The sequence below is a fragment of the Dromaius novaehollandiae genome, chromosome 3 (assembly GCF_036370855.1).
Source record: "Dromaius novaehollandiae isolate bDroNov1 chromosome 3, bDroNov1.hap1, whole genome shotgun sequence".
Taxonomy (NCBI): Eukaryota; Metazoa; Chordata; class Aves; order Casuariiformes; family Dromaiidae; genus Dromaius; species Dromaius novaehollandiae.
Window position 1 is genome coordinate 98575328 of NC_088100.1, and position 20950 is coordinate 98596277.

A 20950-nucleotide genomic window follows, 5' to 3' on the forward strand; every position below is an offset into this window, starting at 1 on the left:
CAGACACATTGCTCAGAGGCCATTAGTTATACTGGTCACTTCAGATTGCCATGCAGATCTCGACTATAGCAGACTTAGTAAATGAAAATGTCACAGTTTTCTTTCCAAGACTGTCTTGCCTGTATTTGATTTTCATAGTTCTGTGATGAGATGGTGGAGTCTTTTGGTGACCAAGGAAGAATAACTTTTCTGGTAGGTTCCTTTATCTGGAAAGGCTGGATTTGATGGAATATTTGTTTAGAGACTTGTCAAAAATTTTGAAATATCAGAACAGGTTTATGAAAAAATGAGTAATTAGAAGGCAGGCATATTAACCAAATATATGTTTTACATTTATTACATGTGTATGTGCAGGTGCTTGTATTTGTAGGTGTTACCTATAGAAGTCTAAATTAAATTGATACTGTTAGACTTACACTGCTGAAAAGATAGCTATACACGAATAAGTCATTCATTAGCCTTGTGAACCCCATGCACTTTCCTGAGCTTTAATGCTGCATTTCTACAGCCCATGTCCTGATGTTGTTCCTGACTTAATAACATAGTTCAATTAGTTAGTCTGTTTGGACTCCTTTTGCCTGACATTCAATTTTTCCATCTCTGGGATAATGTATTTTTATGTCTGCTTTGAGTGGAGAGCTATTTTCCAACACTTGTCTTCACACCCTATGCTCATGAAGGTATGATTCTTTTTTTCGTATTACACCTTTTGCCATTTGAAGATGCTTGTGAGTTTTTCTACATTTCTGTTGTAGTAGAATGTTCATTGTTTCCTGCTAGGAGCACCTAGCACGTCAGCATTGTTTCTTCCACCCAGAGGGGTTTTGGTTTTGTTTCAAAGGGTTAACCAATTTGGTCAAGTTTGCAAAAACAGGTGTTGCTGTAGTGGCAGCAGAGCTTCAAGAGAGAGTACATGTTGCACTATGCGGTCTTTCTGGGGAGTTTGTATTTTGTTGGACATGTCTTCCTTTGATGTTATCAAAAGCACTTGTATGTGGGCAAAACCTCCCATTTTAACAGATGAGCACAAGTGTGAGCAGGCAACATCTACAGTGAGTGTCTAGCATCTTTGACGGTGACATTTCTAACTACAAATGTCCAAACTGCTGTTGGCCCAGGGACTATATATTAGGAAAATGTGGCATCATTTAATCTCCAGCTCTGTGCTTTAACCTTCAAAATTAAAAGAGCTAGCTGTAGACTGTGTTTTGGAGCTTCTGGAATCACTTAGCAGATGGAAAAAAGGAGACAGTTCTTAATAGCTTCACTGCTTTTGGTCTACCCAAAAAATAGAGAGAGATCCATTCCATATGATGCTAAGGACAGCACAGCATAGAATCCTGTCTCTCAGGCCTTCGGAGGCTATTGACATGTTCCTGTAATGCTTCTGGAAAGTAGGTTCTATTGTTTTAAAATAGAAAATGTGATATCATGATACCATCTTTGAAAACATAGATGAAAAGCAAACAATTTCAGATTATTCTTTTCATCTGTAAGTGATGCTTTCACTGATAAACTGTAGTATTTTTGCTATCTCCATCTGTAGAATTATCTGAGTTTTGTTAAGCTTTATATATGGTCTCTGCAATATGTAAGCATTTAGCAAATGAACTAAATTTCCTTGGCCTTCTCCATGTGTTCTGTTTTCTCCTCAAACCTAACTTAGCTGAATATCTCTGGAATTTTATTTCTCCCTTCTTTTCCCTTCTTCTATCTACTTTGAATTACAGGGCAGAATATTCTTCTGCAGATGATCATACTTTGGATAACTCAGTCTTCTCCTGAAGCTCATTTCAATGGCTAAGATGGCAAGTATTTTCTGTCTCTCCTTTCATACTATTTTGTTCATTCCTAAAATTCAGGTTTTGTTAATCTTTAATAGCTCGAGAACAGTGGCATCTATATTTTGTTTATACCTCTTAGGTGATCATAGAATTCTCTAAATAGATGAAACACATCCGTTTGAGACAGCTTTTCTCACTGTTTCACTTACAGGGAACTTCTTACTTACCCAGGGGACTGACCTAGAAATAAATCTATTTACCCATGAGATAGTCCCGATTCTTCTTTGCAGGCAGAACTCAGAAGGTTATTGTGCGGCATCACAGGAACTGCTGGAAGATCTCATCTGTATTTCTCTGAATTTTTGAATCACACCAAAATGGGAAACTTTTGACCATTAAGGTCTTAACTGCCCGCAGCTCTGCATCCCATCATTTGTCAGCTAATTCAGTATTTTAACTACTTTCCACAAAAATATTTTTTTTCTTAGCGCTTTTTCCTTGCCACAACAAAGCCTTTATAAAAGCTTAGTGAGAGTCTAACAAGGATGAATGTCTTCATATGACCTTCCCAGTTTGTGTCAGGTCTTAATATCTGGAAATTGTAAAATCCGATCTCCTAAATCCATTTTTTTCCTGAACTCTTGTGGCTTTCAGATTTCTGACAGAAAAGCAACAAGATTATAGCTTTTCCTATTCGTTCCCACCCCCACACATACCTTTATTTTTGGTTTGTTTCTGACCCAAGAAAAAATTTCTGGCTGCATGCTTTTTGCCATGTGAAATAAAAAGTGCTCTTCACTATGCAGTCCAGTCTTTGGAATAAAATTCTGTAATGCCCAATGGCAATGTCCCTAAGATTTAAAAAGCTGCTTAATCCTGATCTTACTTAAAGCCTGAAGTACGGTTTCTCAGGGGAAGAATTAAATAGAAGTTACTAAGTCTTGCTAAAATTTTTACTTTTGCCTTAAGCTGTAGATTCCAAGGCATCTACGCACTGTTCCACCTTTCCACGAGAGAATTCAGCCCATTGGTCTTAGCTGACAGTCTACTCCTTTAGTCCCTCCCTAACTTGATATTGTTGAATTTTACAGTCTCCTTCCTTCAATATGCAGAGCCAAAAGGACCGCTTCTAAAGATTTCCTGTGCTTTAGAAGTTATACAAAAGAGAAGAATTCTTCTGCCAAACAAGATGGCACTTGTATGCCTGGCTGTAGTAATGCAAATCAAGAGTTTAAAAGAAGTCATTTGTTTTGGTTTTATTCCTGCCTCAGGCAGTTTTAGACAGCATATATCAATTTTCCAGAAACTTGTCAACCTCAGGAATGATTTAGTATGCTGTTAAACATAATAAAATCAATAGGAAAACAAATAGAATTTCCATGAGGAGCAGACGGTTGGAGAAGCTTGTCCATATGGCATATAGATGTGCTGGAATTTGGGGCTTTGTGGGGTGCGTGCAATAGAAAAATTGCATACCAAGCAAAGGTAATGCATAATTCAGGAGAACAAATAATATAACAGTTATGTGGCAGTTTGTCTTGAGCTTGGTGTCTGTATTTATTTAACAACAAATACACTTATAAACTCTATGCCTGGAAACTATAGAAAAAACGTGGATGATACTTGCTTAATTTCAGAGCTTTATGTGAAGAGCCTTATCTGCTCTGATGTTAGCAGGGTTCTTGGTTCAGACTGAAAAGCAGCCTTGCTTTTCTAGTCTTCCTGGGGGGAATGTGTGTGGTCAGTTGGCTTCCCTTAAGGACCTCCAGCTTGAGGGGTGTCTGTTCTGTAAGAATGCTAGGAGAACCGGTTGGGTATGCCAGGCCGTTATCCTGTGCTGATCCCTTTTGTTCAAGGGTGTGTCTGGTGAGAGCTAGGCAAGTCAGTAATTCCATTCCTCCCTTTTAGAAGCCGCCTAGAGGTTTGAGAGCACCTCAGTTTATGGATCCCAACTTCCTTCATCCTCCTCGCAGGCATATAGAAGCTGTAAATGTTTAGCAGCATTTCACCTTGAAAGATCCCTGTGAATCTGTATTTGGTAAAGCTTCATGAGTAACCAATATATCAAAGTTTCCTACAGCACAACTAGTGAAGTTAGAGAACTACTATTGCCTGTTTCTAATTAAGCCTTCAAGTGATTCCTCCAATGAAAGTTGCAACAGTATCTTTTCTATCTACAGGTCCCTGCAGGGCACTGTGGAACAGTGCAGCTGCTTATTCAGAGGTGTCTCTCGAAGCTGGCCAGTCACTTCCATCCAATCCGTGTTGGAACCTTGACCGGTTGGGTCTGTTTTGAGTTAGACATAAATAAGTCACTCTTGACAGGTCAACCTGTTCTCATAAAGCATTTCCACAGCTGATGGCAATTTCTAGAGAGCTCGAGTTGAGCAGCAATTCAAGTGGTTAAGCAGTCTACTTATTGCACCACAGGCTTTACTATAGACTCTGCAACTTGAAGAGCACATTCACATTTTTTTCAGTCTGGAAGGGGCTGGTGCTGGAGTATGCCCCTGAAGTTCTGTGCGAGCACGTACAACATGACTTGCTGCTCTTGATCGGCCTGATGGGTTTCTTTTCTAGCATCTGGGTATGTTCTGGGCATGTTTTAGTTGCATCCAGAACCCTAAGAGATTGTCCATTCACTGAAAGTGAGTGGGGACTGGTGGCAGTGCCCAGAGCAGGATGACTCTTGTCCCTTTGAGATTTTTAAGTCTAACCAAAAGTTCAGAATAAGGCACTCAAATCTGCTCAAGTTTCACCTTCTCTCTGTCATTGACTGGGGGAAAACAAGCTTTTGAGATTGGCCTGTTTACTCTATATTTCACTAGTTAGAGCTCTTACCTCCCTCTAACCCTTCTAGAATTGGGAGGATTAAAGCATATTCATATAGTAGTCCAAGTAACATTTTTGGAGAATTTTTTGTTTTTGTTCTCCTCCACAAGGGGCAACAAAGAAGGGAGTAATGATTAAGAAGATTTCTCCCAGGCTGATCAACACTTAGTAGGTTGGCGAGGCAGATGATCCCCTTTGGTTTATTAAATCTGGTTGAGTTCAGTGCTTTACTTGTGGAAAGGCTGTTTGTCTTCAACAATTAATTAGGAGACTACTACCCTCACAATAGTTAAGGCAAATGTTATTTTCTCCTTATCTTACTGATCTGCTTATGTTTCCATGCCTATGATTACTAAATGAAAAGTATCTTTAATATGCAATCAGCTAAGCTGGAGTTTGTTTCATATTCTCTTACCATCAGTCATGTTTCTAGTAAAGACTATGTGTTTATTTTTGGCTAAGCAGTGAATTTTTTTTCTGTGTGACTCACGATAATGTGAAATAATGTCATAAGCAGAACCATTATGCTTGGGGGTCATTTAAAAAGACTGAATGCAAGTGAAATCCTAGGAAAGTATTTTCACCTCAAAATTAAATATGTAGAATAGCTTGGCAGAGAGAGAAAACTGCCACAAATCAGAGACCAGAGTATACTGGCACTGTGAAAGCTTTTGTGTGTGATGGAGAGAGGGAGGGATGGGAGGAGGGAAATGGAGAGATTTAGGGAAGAACATCTAACTGGTTTATTATGGCTAGGTCAGTCTTTACTCATCACTACTTCTGACTCAGGGAGCGCAACTGTCATATTGTGTGTGTCATACCTCAATAAAGGAGGTTTTGGAGTGGTGCACTGCTCCAGCACAGTGGGCAGGTGCAGCCACCCGAAGTTTTGCTCATTTGTACCTGGCGAGTAGTCTTTGAAAGTGGACTTCTGCAGAGCTTCCTTTGATTCTTCAAAACTGGTGTGTTGCTATTTTCAGTGTATGAGGATAGATGCATAGCCAATCAGAAGCTGAAAATAGAAAATCCAACTGTATACTGGGTAGCTTTTTCCTAAGAGAAAAAGTGATTTGGGGATTTGTACTGTGATTAACTGTTTTTTATCTAAATACATGCTTGTTAGACTATAAAGCAGTTAAATCTTTGCTTATCTGAAAGACTGGTGTGCTCCACAGCTGAGATAGTTATTCAGCTTTAAATATGAGGATAGGTTCTCATGGACTGTCTAGTTTTGAATTGGCTCAAAGTCCAGGTATGTCAATCTTTAGTGTGTTCTAGAAGGCCTTGTTTTTTCTTGGACACACGAGAGAACAATAATTTAAGAGCTGAAATAAGCATCGTATTATACGACGAGTATATTTGCTGTCTTTTAGCTTATTTTGTGTGATGAATCTGAGAGATGACTATGGTTACATTATATTGATGCTTTTCATGGAAGGCATGGGCATCCTGGTAAAGTTTATAAGATACGCAATACATTCAAAATGATATAACAGAAATATCTGCCTGGAAGTAGGAAATCTTTGAGTCTCTGTCTCAATCTGTGTTCCACAGTTCAAAACACGAAGCTTCTCCCTTGAATCAAATTGCAAAGATGTGCTTCTTGGAGGACTGATATCACTTTGTGCACTCCTTGCAGACTTTGCAGGAGTAATGACAATCTGGCCTTGTTAGAGACAAAACAAAAATCCTTCCTGTAGAGTGGAACTTCAGCTTAAAAACAAGATTTCCCACAGTCAAAAGCCTCTGCAACGGTTTTGCTCCTTTTCCATTTCTCAGAAGAATTGCTCCTTCAAATCATCTTTCTTCTTTGTTGAATAGAATATCATTGGTTTATCGTCATTTCTGTGTGCTTTGCAATGACTTGTGTCATAGGTGAAACTGCAGAGTTTTATTTTCAGATGTAAAGTAGAATTTCCTTGTATTCAGCACATGTTCTATGCCATTTAAATGTAATGTGTATCTGTGTTCATTGCAAGAAATACTAGAACACTTTCCTTATTATCAGGGTGACAGTTATGGTATTAACTGATTTGGTGGTTATCAGATCATAGTCACGGAAAGGCAAAACTTTGTACAGATTTCAGTCTTGGTTCAAGGAGAGCTTCTTTATACTGTGTATTTTTTATATATTGAAAAAGATAATAATTGAATGATGCTGAACTTGACAAATCAAGCACCTGAAAGTTAGGAAGTGTTTAGAGAAAGAGGAAAAACCCCACCAAACTGAGACCCACCATCAGGGAACTGGAATTTTAATTGTATCCAAATGGCAGTAGAATGGGAGTGAATTTTCAGATGGGATTTACATTAAGATGGTCTGTGTCACTACATGCGAAGCTGTGTTTCATTAGTATTAGCCTCCTTGTCAGACCTACAGAAGCTAACGATTCAGATTGTAGAAGTAGTAGGAATTAATGTTGTTAGTCAGCATTTCACACTGAAGCTTGGCTGGTCATATCAAATGAGAGAGAGTGGCCTAGGAGGTGGACTTTATTAACTTTTCATTGCAAGTAAGAAATTACAGCATTCCATGGAATCGTGTATCTTGATGGTTATACAGAATACAATCATAGCTGAAAACTGAATGTCCAATATATTGATCACAGAGCAACAATATAAATATCACATATGGTATCTTTGTTCCGTTATTTCATTCCTGTTTGTACATTAAGTATCTTCAAAGTCTCTATATTTCTGGCTGATTGCTAGCAAAATAGATATAAATATGTCTAGAAAGGGACTTACCGTAAACAAATGATCGAAAGGTTTAAAAAAATGTATTTTGATTGTTTTGAAAATATGATGTCAGTGGTAGGTTCAGTCAGCAGATATTCATTCTGCAGATCAGCTGATCAACAAGTCAAGTAATACTAGTTCACCTTTCATTTGGCTGAGGGTGCAGGCCTGTAGTTTTCTTTGGTGCAGAAAACAGAAAAAGGTTTTGTTTTTCTGGAGTTAAAACTACTATGAGAGTTACTCACTTATTTAAAGAGTTAACTAAATGAAACTGCACCTTAGCAACATCCGTTCCAAACTCTCTGGGTGAATTTTCTAAATTTTTGGTTTATACTTCCAGTGGCTTTAGCACTGGTAAAATTCTACTGTTGCACCCTTCTCATAATAGCACCCTAAGGGAGCAAAACTCGTCTTACCAGCAAGAATAAAAAGGCATGACACAGGAGTATACTGTGATGTATGTCTGTGCAGTGTTCTTACTGTGTCCTACAGAAACATCTTTGTTGTTGTTTTCTTATTCAGACTCAGATAAATGGCACTTCACTAAAATAAATACTGAAGGAACTTATACCAAACAGAATAGGAAAATCTTAAGTAAAATGTTATCAATGGAACAGAGATTGACTGTTCATCACGTCTGGTATATATTGCTTTGTCTAACAACTTGCCCCAGCAGGCTTACAATTGCGATCTCTCTGAAGACCCTCCCAGCTGCAAGACCTGATTGACGGAATCTGTAGGCAGATGCACTTGCCAGACTCCAATAAAGACGGGGCCTTGGGAAAATATAAGGCAATTATTGATGGGCAACAATCCACTAATCAGACAATTTCAAAATTAATCCCATAGTCCCTTACTGTATTAGCTTTCCTCCTTGTTTGTATTTATACAGCAAATTCATGACTTCAGTGAATACTCTCCCTTTCAGCCCAATTATGTCTCTCTGAGGGTATTAAATTAAAAACAGGAGAAATATTGAAAGTGGCTTGCAATTAGTTTCTTTAAAAGGTGGTATGGCACTTGCAGGCTGGAGTTCTTAATATGATGCTTGATAATAAAAGTAAACAGTTTTATTTTTTTTTATCACACAAGCAAGGCAAGTACTTCAGATATGCCTTGTTATGAAGTGGCCTATCTATAATGAGAGAGAAAGGTGATTCGATTTTGCAGTTTAATTGTATTTTCATAAAATTCTTCTAGAGTAACTGACAAGTCCACAGTGTCTCCAAATAACATAAATAGATTTTGTTGTGTGCGTTTTGATTTATCTTTCCCTTGTTTTATTTTGATCACTTTATAATACAAAATCACATTGTGTTTGATTGTAGCCTGCCATTCAGATGAATGTTGATCCAAACAGAACATTTCTTTCACATGGAAATGATATATACAGCCATCTTTTCAGTGTGACTGTTTAAATATAAATAACTATGCTAGAGAATCTGTATTCACATATGCTGTATAACATACTTTCAAAATGTGCAATTCTATATTAATTTCTTATAGCGACTGCAGAGTCATTTCTACAGACCTGAATCTGAACATAGAACTTCTATTTTATTGTCAAAAAGGAGGTGACCAAAGAGAGACATCATTTTAATGGAATTATTTCACTAAACATCTTCTCACTGCAGACCGTTATTGGCTAGGGCTGTAAGAGTACTGTGCACTCTTAGTATTTCCAAATGGTAGGAACATACAGTATTATTTTTGTTTATTCTTGACCAGATAATATTTGGTAATGAGAAAAATGAGGCAATCTACTTGGAAGTCAGTGTGTAAATTCAGCATGTAACTGGATTTGAGAGTAGATGCTGCAGTGCTAACAATTATAAAAAGTGTAGGAGAGTATATCCTAATTGAGAAAAGTGTGGAGCAGTGATTAGACTTGAGACACACAGGCTCAGAAACTTTCTGGGTAACTTTGAGTTCATTCAATTTCTCCATACCTCAGATTTCCATCTGTAAATTGGAGATAATACCACCTTGTAGGAATGCTATGAAAAAAGTGAAGTGAAAGAGTGCAGGATGCTCAAAAATTGAGAGTCATGGAAGGCATGGGCATCCTGAGATGAGAGTATTTTAGACACTGATTTTGTAATCACATTTAAAATCTGTATTATTTTATATAAGCAAATGTATACACACACAGACAGCTTAAATATAAAACATTAATTTACATCTTTACTGTGGTAGCACCTAGAAGCCATCTGGAGTGAATATATGTTGCATAGGGAGTTTTTATGCTCTTTTACACTTCAGACATTTGACTGTGAGATTTTTACATAGAAGTAAGATATACTGCACACATATATTCAGATGAAGCTCTTAAATGCCCATCACTCAAACTGTGTTATCTACAGGAAGGTAATACAGGGAAATATGAAGATGTTTGTATACTTTTAGTAAAACATTTTAATTCTCAATGTCTGAAGTGTTTGTAGGACATTCAGAACATGAAGATAATTGAACAGTGACACGATGAGGGGAAATAACTGGGTGGATAGACTTGTGATAACAATTATTGTATGCTCAGTAAAAATCACCCATCATCATCTCAGGTTTTTTAAGTTTTAAGGTATTCAAAAAAGATAATTTTCCAGTAAAAAATATAAATCATTTTATAACTGACAGTAGAGTTGGCTAATTTTTTTTTGTAAATAGGTGTGTGTGGAGCTGGAAGAAATATACACATGTAAACGTGCAACCCATTTTTCTACTTTGAACAAAAAAAATTTAAATGAACAGTGTACATTTTAGGCTCTTGTAATCAGTTATAAGTTTGGATTGATTCAATAGACATGGAGGACATATGAGGCAAGAGTTATATCCGAAGTGAACTACATTTTCTGATTATTTTTATGATTTCTCCAACCTACTTTCTAGAGCTATGGAGTCATTGAAGCCCTTGTTATGGAAAAGGACTGATGTAACAGTCTTTATTGCTGGCTGCATTTACACAAGAAGAAAAAGCTCAGAAGACACAAGGGTAAAAGTTCCTGTGGTTTATTTATCCTAGAATGTCCAACAATGTGGCTGCAATGAGGCAAAAAATGCCTTTCCTACTGTAGGCAAAACCCAAGATGGAGCTCCTGGTAGACCTTGTTTTATTTTATTTTTATTCGATTTATTGCAGAAGTTGTTAACACCCCAGAGTTCTTTAAATAAAACAAAACAAGAAAAAGCTGTAAGTATCAGCAACAACACAAAATGGCAAGCCTTTCATCTTCACTATGAGCTGATTAAGCTGTTGATTACCAGAGGATTAACACCTCCATATGTAACAAAAGATGTATTCTGTGAGTAGGAGGCTCTGTAAGGTAAGGAACAGCTCATGCAATTTGGCATATTTCAATCTAGCTCAGGAGGACAGAACATCAGAAGTGGGAGGCTAGCAAAGAGAACACTCCAGATTTCCTCCCATCCTCCCTTTATCAAGACATTTGGAGGATATGCACCTAGACCAAACAGTCTGGAAGGTGTCTTTTAAAACCTATCAACTGATCAAATAGATTTCGCATAAAATGATAGAAGTGCTGTAAAATTACAGTGCTTGTAGAGAAAGCAATACTTGATGAAGTAAGGTTACAACTCGGTGATGTTGGCAGAGCTTTGCTTAGAAGTCAATTTGCTCTTCACGAAAGGCGCTGAGCTTGGAGGCTGCAGAACCTGAAGTCCTTTCATATAACTGGATAATATTTTAGTAAAAGAGGACAGTTCTTCAATCTGCATTTGCCTAGAGGGATCCTTTTACATAGGGACACAGTTCAATTTCCCTGCTCTCATTTTTCTTCAGACAGCCAATCCTCTTGCTGTTTGTGGGCACTTTTGTTTTCTTTTTATATGTGCAGGTGGATTCAAATCACTGGTTTTACATATGCCACCAGTTGGTGACAGCTTTCAGCTACAATTGACCTAGGTTAAGTTAGAACTGGTGACCAAAATGTAAAAGTTGGTAATACCAAAGCCTGAAGTTATTTTTTGCTCTTTAGTGTTTGCTGGTTCTTAAGCAACAGCTATTAGGTTTGTATGGCACAGTAAACAAAAATAGAAAGTGCCTTCATATGGATAATGTAAAGATTAAAGCTCTTGCGCTCTCAGCTGCACACTGAATAGCTCACGTTTTTATATGCTTTTAAATAGGAGAGCTGCGTAACATGACCCCCTAGTTGAAAGGATGCAGAATCGCTATACTCCCATCTGGATTATTACATTCAATTTAGGCCACATGAACTCCTGTGCTGAAGGTGTACCTCTAAGAAAATGGTTGTGAATTGAGCATGACTTGCATAAAAGAGCAAGTTGCACCTATTCTTTCCTGAAAAGCATCTGCTTTTAGTTAAAATCACAGTTGGCTAGCCAGCCAGCCATGGGGCCCCCATCTTCTTTTCTGTATCACCCCCCATTCACATGCTTAATATACTAGTAATTTTATTATAGAGCTGTGGTCAAGACTGTGTGGCTAAGGTTGCAACCAGGTTCTTTTGTAAGCTCTGTTTTTTGTCTGCCCCACTAGAACTTTCACTAGGAAAACTGACTTGAAAATTGGCAACATTCACTCTGCACTTCATATCCATATATTTACATTCTCAGGCATGTTTAATTGTCATGCTCTCTGGTTTACTACTCTTTCAGCTTTAATGTTAATTATCAGGCTCCCCTTAAAGGTAAGGCTTTCTTGGTGTCTTTCAATTTTAATAAAGCCTTAGGCAGTTGGGTTACTATGACCACTGCATATTACACAGTTCAGAAGAGCTGCATTGTTTCTTCATTGTATCCCTCAGTTGCCTTGGTAGGTGTTATTGGCATACTGGAAGCTCTTTGACTTTTGGTTGAATATGAGCATGTTCAGGGTCCTGGGTCTCCAAGTCAAAGCTTTCCCTATTAACTACAATAAAAATAAATGGTAATAAACTTTCAAACATTTCATAGGACACAGCCTGGCTCCTATTGATGCTGACAGCAGGAATGGGGTGCAGCTGTGAATCTCACTTTGCAAATGACCATGTATGCTAACTCATCCCTACAGTCTCAACTAAACCAGTAATGTTTTCCAAATGTCGTTTCCCTATCACTGTAAAAATTGAAATCTCAGTTTTTGACAAGATACTGCAAGTCTGCTCTTTGGGGTGTTGAGAGTGTATCGGTAGGAAAGTTGATCAGTTATAACTGACAAAGTTTGTTTTGAAAATGATGCTGAATTTGAAGTGTTTCTTTTTTAAATGACTTTTCTCTACACTTTCTAAATGCAAAATCCAACTTTGCTCACAAATGTTAAATGGTGGTAGAGGATTTGCAAGCACCTGGGTGACTTTGGCACCTTAGTCTATATTTGAAAGTGAATTCATATCAAAGGCAAGGTGGCAAAGTTTCAAATTAAAATGCAGTAGCTGTCGTTATACCACAGAAAGAGGACATTTTTCCTGTACAATTTAATCCAATGTCATACAATTTCTGAATAATTTTTCCTGATTGTGTATAGGAACGCTGTCAAAAATCCTATATTGAAAAGCAACTTAACAGCATCCAGACCTCTAAATAATTGACTTTTTCAGATTTACCATCCTCTGTGCATAATTCATTATTTAAAATGAAACAGGACATTTTAAGTCATATACATATTTTTCTAAGTTTTATCTGGGTTCTCTAACTATACAGGTTCTGCAGTCAGAAGGTTTTAAATTGGTGCCAGAGTCCAAAGTATCTGCAAGAAGCAGAACAAGTGTTTTGATATTTTCAGAGGAGAGTTGATGAAGGTCAAAAATTGTAAAGTAAAGGAAAATAGAAGAAAGTCTGCCACTAGAAGAGAGAGATTCTATTAGAAACGGAGCTAAGAGGATGAATTCGGTAAGAGGAGACAAGTCTAGAAGGAAGCATGGGGGTGGACTGGGAGACAACTATTTTTCAGACGAAGGCAAAATGGATAGATATTAATACTCTCTAGAACATTTATTGCTCTGTAATAACTTCCTTTATAGTAATTCATGTTTTTAAAGTCCATGTATTTTTATACCTTTCCACTGAACTGCTTAATATAATCATTATCTAGTTTGCTCTAATTTCTCAGAGTTGCAAAGCATTAATTATTCTTAATGTAAAATGCAGTATCCCTGCCTCTGAAGCATACATTCACATCAGTTTGGGGAAAACCTTGTCCACTCATCTAACAGAAAGAATATCCTGGCTATGGTCAGCATGATATAGTTCTACGATGTGATAAGCTGTGTCTGAGGAGCCTGTGTGAAGTTGATCATCTCAAAACTCTAGCACTGAATATGTCTGTAATACCAGTCTAAAGAGAGGTCTGCCTTATAGAGATAGGGCAATATGCATGTTCCGAGGGACTTATTGCAGGACAGAGACCACAATAACTGTAACTTCTAGCTTTAAACTAGTCATGGTATTGTTAGCAATGCAGTCACAAACTACACATTTGCCAGAGAAATTTAGTAAGTGCTTGGGCTGTAGTTGTAGTTGGATGATTCCATGAATCTCTCTTGTCCAAGAATGGCTTGGAAGAGCATGCAGGAGTTTGCCATTCCTACTTAAATTAATCAAATTATCCAAAGTTAAATATCAAAACTCTCTGGAAATTCCTTCAGTGTTTCAGACTTGGAACAGCTGACTTCTTTGGTCTGAGGAGTAATATAAAGTAATATCCTATTACTATTAGCCTACATATTGGCCTACTGATTGAGCTGGTACATTCCCTGTCATATTGTGTTAGTGTTCTTTGTTTCATTGAATGTGGGAAGTCTCAACATACTCTTTAACAGCAAAGCCATTTAAGAACCAAGAACCTGAGATACCTTCACTGAATGTCTACTACAGAGAATTGTAACCAGTCTACATACTGCAGAGAGGGTTTGAGATGAGGGTTTGAGATGAGCAAATCTCTCTTAATCTTTTTTTTTCTTTTTTTTTTCTTTTTCTTTTTTTTTTTTTTTTTTGAGGAGTAAAATCTGTCTGGTTAGTTTATTTGTATGTATCGCAGTTGTAAACTTAGTGGTGCATGTATTAAAATTCATCTAACTTAGTATGAAGCTGTTTAGTAAGTTCAGGCAATATATATCAGTTTAAAAAATCACTCACATTATATATAATGTTAATAGAATGAAATCCCTCAGCAGTCAAAGGAATTAGCCCATATATGAGTGAAATACCAAGGCAGGTCTTATTATTTTTATGAAACTGTGAATAATATAAGTATCCAATTGATAAAATTTTATTAAAGCTGACAGCCCTTAAGTGATCTAAGTGGTAAATATTGAAATGAAGTTTCAACAACACTGCAGTACCAAGGGAGGCCTAAGGCAGTAATAAGGATTAAACAATGATTTAATGTTGTTCCTTGGGGGTAGGGATTGTTGTTTTAATGGAGAGCAAAAGCTCACTTCCTTCTAAATAATTAAACTGTGATTTGAGAAATTGATCTAAGGTAGTTGTAGTGGTTTGTTAAGTCCGAAAGAGATAAATGAAGGCAAAGTATCCTGGGGCAAAAGGAAGTCAGGGGAGAGTAGTGGAGAGAGAGTTTTGCAGGATAGATTCATGACATCTGTCCCTCGGGAAGGGGGAAGCTGGCAATGAGCATATTTTATCTTTTATTTGTAATGTAAACAGACTTGTGCTGCCTGAGGCTGGGTAATAGCTAATGAGCAGGGGGTTTCCATGGGGTGCAGATTGTATTAGCACAGCTTATAAGAAACAGAGCTAAATTAAAAATGTGGTGTTTTCTAGATAATCCGATAATCAGTGATGCTACAGGGAGCACCTCTACCTAAGCAGAGTGAGTGTATTAGCATATGCATGTAAAATTTGCAGACAATTTGTTCGGCAACTTTTGTGAGCTGTATGGCTTTCCCATCTTTGTAGCAGAGAGTGGATTTCACATAATAAGGCTGAGTATTTTGGGCTGTTTGAAGAATGCAGGAATGAAGGAATTCTGTAATGTGTTTCAAATCTGTCATTTCTGTATAAGCGGTGGGAGACTTGGCCAGAGCACTTCTCATCATGTATGCCTCTTGGGTGATTGTTACAAATGAGATGACAGCTAGGATGGTGGTAGAGATGGGATATAAATGAAAAAAAGAGAGAGAGAAAATTCTGTCTGACTAGATAATTGTTGAACATAATTTCCTTGAGGTTAACTTGATACACGGTCCAGAATAGTTCTAGACTATTGACACAGAGGTTCCAAAATTATGGTGGATGGTTTCCAACTGATCACCCCTCCCAATCTGTATGCATGTAACATGGTTTAGAAATACAGTTATATAAAGGTAATATCATGGAAAGCATTAAAATTCCTTCTACTCAAGAACAAACAAACAAACAAACAAACAAACCCAATGTCTCTGTGCTCAGTCCATGCCTTCAGCTACAAATGGGCAGGCTACATGCTGTGTGTTCAGAATAATGTTGTATTTGAGCTGTAGCACATCAGAGGAGAATGAGCTGAAATATCTAAAGCTCCTGGGAATACACATCACTGTCCAGCACCAGTCTAGTGATTGCCACTGCCAACACCACCGTTTTTCTCAACACCTGAGGCAAAGCTCAGAAGGATGCTATTTCTGACGTAAATTGACTACAAAGAATGAATTACCTAAGTCTTCTAGAACTACGGTTTTAGTATATCAGTTGTTTCCACCAATAAAAGAGAGTGACAAAGGTGTAGATGTAGAGACCTCTGGGACTGAGTAAGGTCCACTGAAACAGGGACAATTAACAGGAATGTCCCTGAACATCTCATTTGTCCAAGATTAGGTCTAAATCTAAGGTTCCACTGACAGAAATTTGTTGTTGAGCCCCTTGCTCCTTTCTGTGAAATGAGATGAATAAATGGAAGAGAAACTGCATGTACAGCTAAGTATGTAGGAAGTGATTTGCTGGTTTGATTTTTCCAAGCAAACTGTTTTATGTTGTTTTATTTTGGATATATTTTACTGTAATTAAAGAAAAACCTCAAGACCGCCTAGTGTACAATCAACCTTATTATTCCCTACTCCTCAGGCTAGCTGAAAGAAGACATTGTATAAAGATTAAACAGTCATTGTTAATACTTATAAGTGGTTCTCCTCTGTGTATTAGGCAGGTTGCAAATTCTAGTCTAATCTACATAGTTTCTTAGACTGCACTCCCTTATGCAGTGCTGGATGTTCTCCAGCTGTTCAATCTGATGACTGAAATCCACCATGTGCTGTTTGCACTCTCATCTTCTATCGGAAAGAATAGAGTGTATAGGGTATTCTGTTTTGGTAGGTTCATTTGTTTAGTTTGATTTAGTTTTGCATGTGTATATCTTGTTTTTTATCGTAGAACACAAGGTAGAAGAAATGTCTTGCACTTGGAGCCAGAAGATGTTAGAATTAAGTCTGAGGAAATGTGTTTATTCTGCTAGTGGGAGTTCATCCCATGAGCTCAGCAGATCTCTAAGACTTAGATCTTCTGAATAGGCAAACTCTGCTTTATGGAGAGCTCCACTGTATGACAGCAGTCATGCTAACCTGAGGGTTTTAGGAAGCCTTTTGAAAAGATTAACTGGGAATTCTGAGCCTGATTCAAGTTCTATGGAAAGCCAGAATAGGGAACTGAGAATAGATTGATGTGCTTTGGTAATTCATGTTAAAGAGGGGATATATCACAGAATGATTGAGGTTGGAAGGCTCCTCTGGAGATCGTATAGGCCAACCCCCCTGCTCAGAGCAGGGCCAACTAGGTCAGGTTGCTCAGGGCCATGTATTTTAATGTGTGACATCAGCTAGAATTTCAAAAGGTCTGAATATTCCTGTGTAGGTATGTCACATGGCTCTAGTCTATCCTGGAAGAAAGAATAGTGTAGGTTATGAAAAGTTACCAGCTGGGAAATGACAGAGGCATTGCTTGTGACTGCAATTAAATTCAGCTTAATATCCATGCGAAATACTGGAGTATTTCTAAAACATGGAGCAAAGCAAAGGAAAACGTGTAAGTGCAGTATGTTCCTAAAAATAATTTCCTCTGCCTCCAGGATGTCCTGAGACTTGTCAATGATAATGAATAGTAATATTGCATGAATAATAAATACAACTCTGTTGGTAATCTTCGTCTTGTTGGCATGTGAGTTTATGCTGTCAGTTCATCTGTTATGGAACAGGACCAGTGGAAAAATTGATCAAAATGAATTAGTGAAGCAGTTTACAAATGAAAAATTATATTCTGAACTGTTAGAAAGCCAAGACTTGTGTCTGTTTCACTGCAGACTTGTGCTGCACTCTGGATCGATTTGGAAGTTTACTCAAGATAGGACCCAAAATATCTACTCAGTGGAGACCAACATTGCATTTGACTTTCTGTCAAGACACTATCCAAGTTCTTTCTAGTACATATAGATGTCACAGCATGGCATTTCATGAAAGGGACGGTTATTGACTGAGAATAATGCTGTTTTAGATGATCACCTGGTGTACATCCCTTCACTGCTAATACTGACATAAATAGTGGCCAATGAGTATCTTCTCATTAGTGTGTCACTAGACAGTTCAATTACTGCCTTTGCCATATGCTTCCTCAATAACGTGTGCAAGTCACTTAGTGTTCCTGATTTCCTATGTCTACAAGTGTAGTAAGAGCACTTCCTTTCTCACTCCTTTTCTAATCTGGCTACTTTGTTTAGATAATCAGCTCTTCAGGGCAGCAAGTGCCTTGTTCTCTGCATGCGAAATGGGGTTGAAATAAGAGCTTAACAATGAATGTGAAGAGCTTTGTCACTGTTGGCTTAAAATACATTTTTGCCATGGTCAGGTTTCTTAAAACAGCTTTTTCATGGCAAACTCTTATGTTTTGACTTAAATATAGCAAAATCTTCAACATGATGAAATAGCAAAAAATGTCACAGTTCATCATGCTGCAAAGTATAAACAATCATCAAACAGGTGAAAAATACATTAAAGAAGAAGAAAACTTCAAACAGGTTTTAAGTAGTTCACTTTTATGTTTTAATAGCTCTTTAGGAGCCTGTAAATAGAAAGTCAATTGGATTTCAGACTTGTTTCCATAGTTATATTACACACAGGGAGTATTCAATAAAACAAATCTTTTATTTAGTTCCTGACAGGTAATTAAAATGTGCCTCTGCATTTGCTTGTCTTTTACAGTAGGAACTAATACCAAACTTCTCTAAAGGTTACAAGTATTCACAAATGTATTGCAACTAAATTTTATCTTCTGGGCTGCAAACCTAATGCTAACTGAAGTCTTTAGTTAGTGGAAAGTTTGAATCATATTTGGCATCCTAAGCCTGAAACTTCTTTTTTCCTACAATGACTTTCTCTCAGCTTAAAAAATGTTGAGTTCCATTTACAAATTTTTCAAGGTAATAGACTAGGGAAAGCCAAATACATAGAAAAACAGGAACTGAGACAGATCACATTTAAAGAAAAAGAAAAATGGCTACTATGTCAACATTCTTGAAAATATTTTTGGGGGAAAAATATGTTCTTTAGGGTTAAAGAAATAGGAAATTATTCTTATAGTTAGTCAATAAGATTTTTTTTGTTTCAAAAGTGTCTGATATTTTCTAAGTAGCATTCCAAAAAGAACCATTCAGTACTGCAGTCTCATTACTATATATATTTTTAGCAGCTTTAGAAAATGGGATCTGTGAATATCAAAGAAAAGCTAGAAAGACATTTTTCTTTATTGCTGACATGCTACCTGGATCAGTTTGGCTAAATTAGAAACTTTCAGTCTTTGTATTTTTATAGGATTGTATGTGATGGCACCTTGAGGTAGGATTTCACAGCTGGGGATCATATAAAGATTAAGGTGCCTTTTACCAGCATTACATTTTTTTCTGGTATATCGTTGTAGTCTCTTGCACTTAAAATATTTTAGTACCTCATACAGGGCATGGTGACCAGTAAACCTACCAGGATTAGAAATAACTGTATCAAAATCAGCTGTCTGAGGCACTCAGATAGCCAAGGATTAGGCAGACCACATACTGCTTAGGCTAGAAAATGGCTCACTTTGTCCATGTGTCTGAAAGGAAAAGCACAGAGAGAATTTTAGGAAGGGCTTTATCAATTATACTGATTAAGAATGATTTTCTGATGATTAAGTTTGACTGCAGTTTTGCTTTTGGTAATTTTCCTTTGTGCTGAATTCCATACATCAGCCTTGTCATTTTGGCTATGACTGCATTGATAACTCCCTGTCTCATTCTTTGGGCAATACCAGGCATTGGTCATTCTCACTGTGTTTATCTAAAATCTTCCTAATTTTTCTTTAGTTAGGCATGCTTAAGGCAATGGATCTTTTTGCAGGTGTTGGGTGGATCTCTCAGTTAGCAGAATTTATATAAGATCATACTGTATCCCATGGTTTTGGACCAGCTCAGTAGTACTGGGGGATGGTTGATGGGCACTGAGAGGAAAGGCTTGTGGGTACCAGAGTCATAAGAGGTGCTTCTGGTTAAAGTGGAGTCCGGAGCTATGGAGCTTCCCAAGCCTATATTGGAAGGCTATATGAGGAGCCTATTGCCTTCCAGATGGCTGTGACCAAAGGGAGACAGCAGTGTCCAAAGGGACGGATATCAAATTGGCAAAGGTTGCCAGGTTGGGCTGTTGGCTATCTCAGTTCTGTTGAGTATCGTGACTAGTTATGGCTATTTGCATACAAATTCATCTCTGCCCCTTGCTGAGGCTTGGCATTCAGCAGTAGGCTTATGTTTAATGGGTATCATAGCTGTAGTACAAACTTGTACAATTTCTGGTATAACTCCCCCACCCTCACTTCTTCTTTTATGTTGCTTTTAGAAGAACAGTTACCATCTTTATTGTCCTTTAAAAATGAGTTTGGAGAAATTGTTATAGAACTGGTGTAATCTCAACAGAATGATAAGATTTGCAGTATTGCTGATGGCCTCAGGCCAATAAAATTCTAGAAAACAGCTTAAGCTGCAGGAATTTACAGGGATTTATGAGTTCTTGGCACAATCAGGACTAACTGTTTCCATGAATGGCCATTTTATCAAGAAGAAAAATTAGAGTTGTGTAGCACAAGATGTTTGCTGCAGTGGAAAAAGTTCTTGTTTCTGAATTACTCTTGGCTCTATCTATTGTCAGAGCTAATCACACTGAGCAGTTCATCTGTTCATTACTGTAGTATTGTATTTACAGTGTGCATAAATACAGCTCTTTTCATGCTAAACCTGATATCCACTTTAAACATGTCTTTTATCTATTCCTATTACATTTCTAACACACTTATTGCATTTGCAGATACTGAACAAATTTATGTGTTTTATAAACCTAACAGAATGCCTTGTGTACTGATTGATGGAAAATCAGTTGTTCAGTTGCCAGGCAATGATTGATTTTCCAACACAGCTGCTCCAGCTGTGCTACAGATGCTATTTTTTCTCAAATATCATAGCTGGTGTTGTAAGCTCTTGAATATGATCCTTAATTGTAAAGATCTCTGAGAAATCAGTCATTTCAGCAGTTAATGACCATTTGGTCACCATCTTCAGCTACCCTTTGTGCTTTTACCTACTAAGCTTGCAATTAGCAGTGCCACTTGTAGGTTACTTTGGTATATTTTGCAAGAAGCTG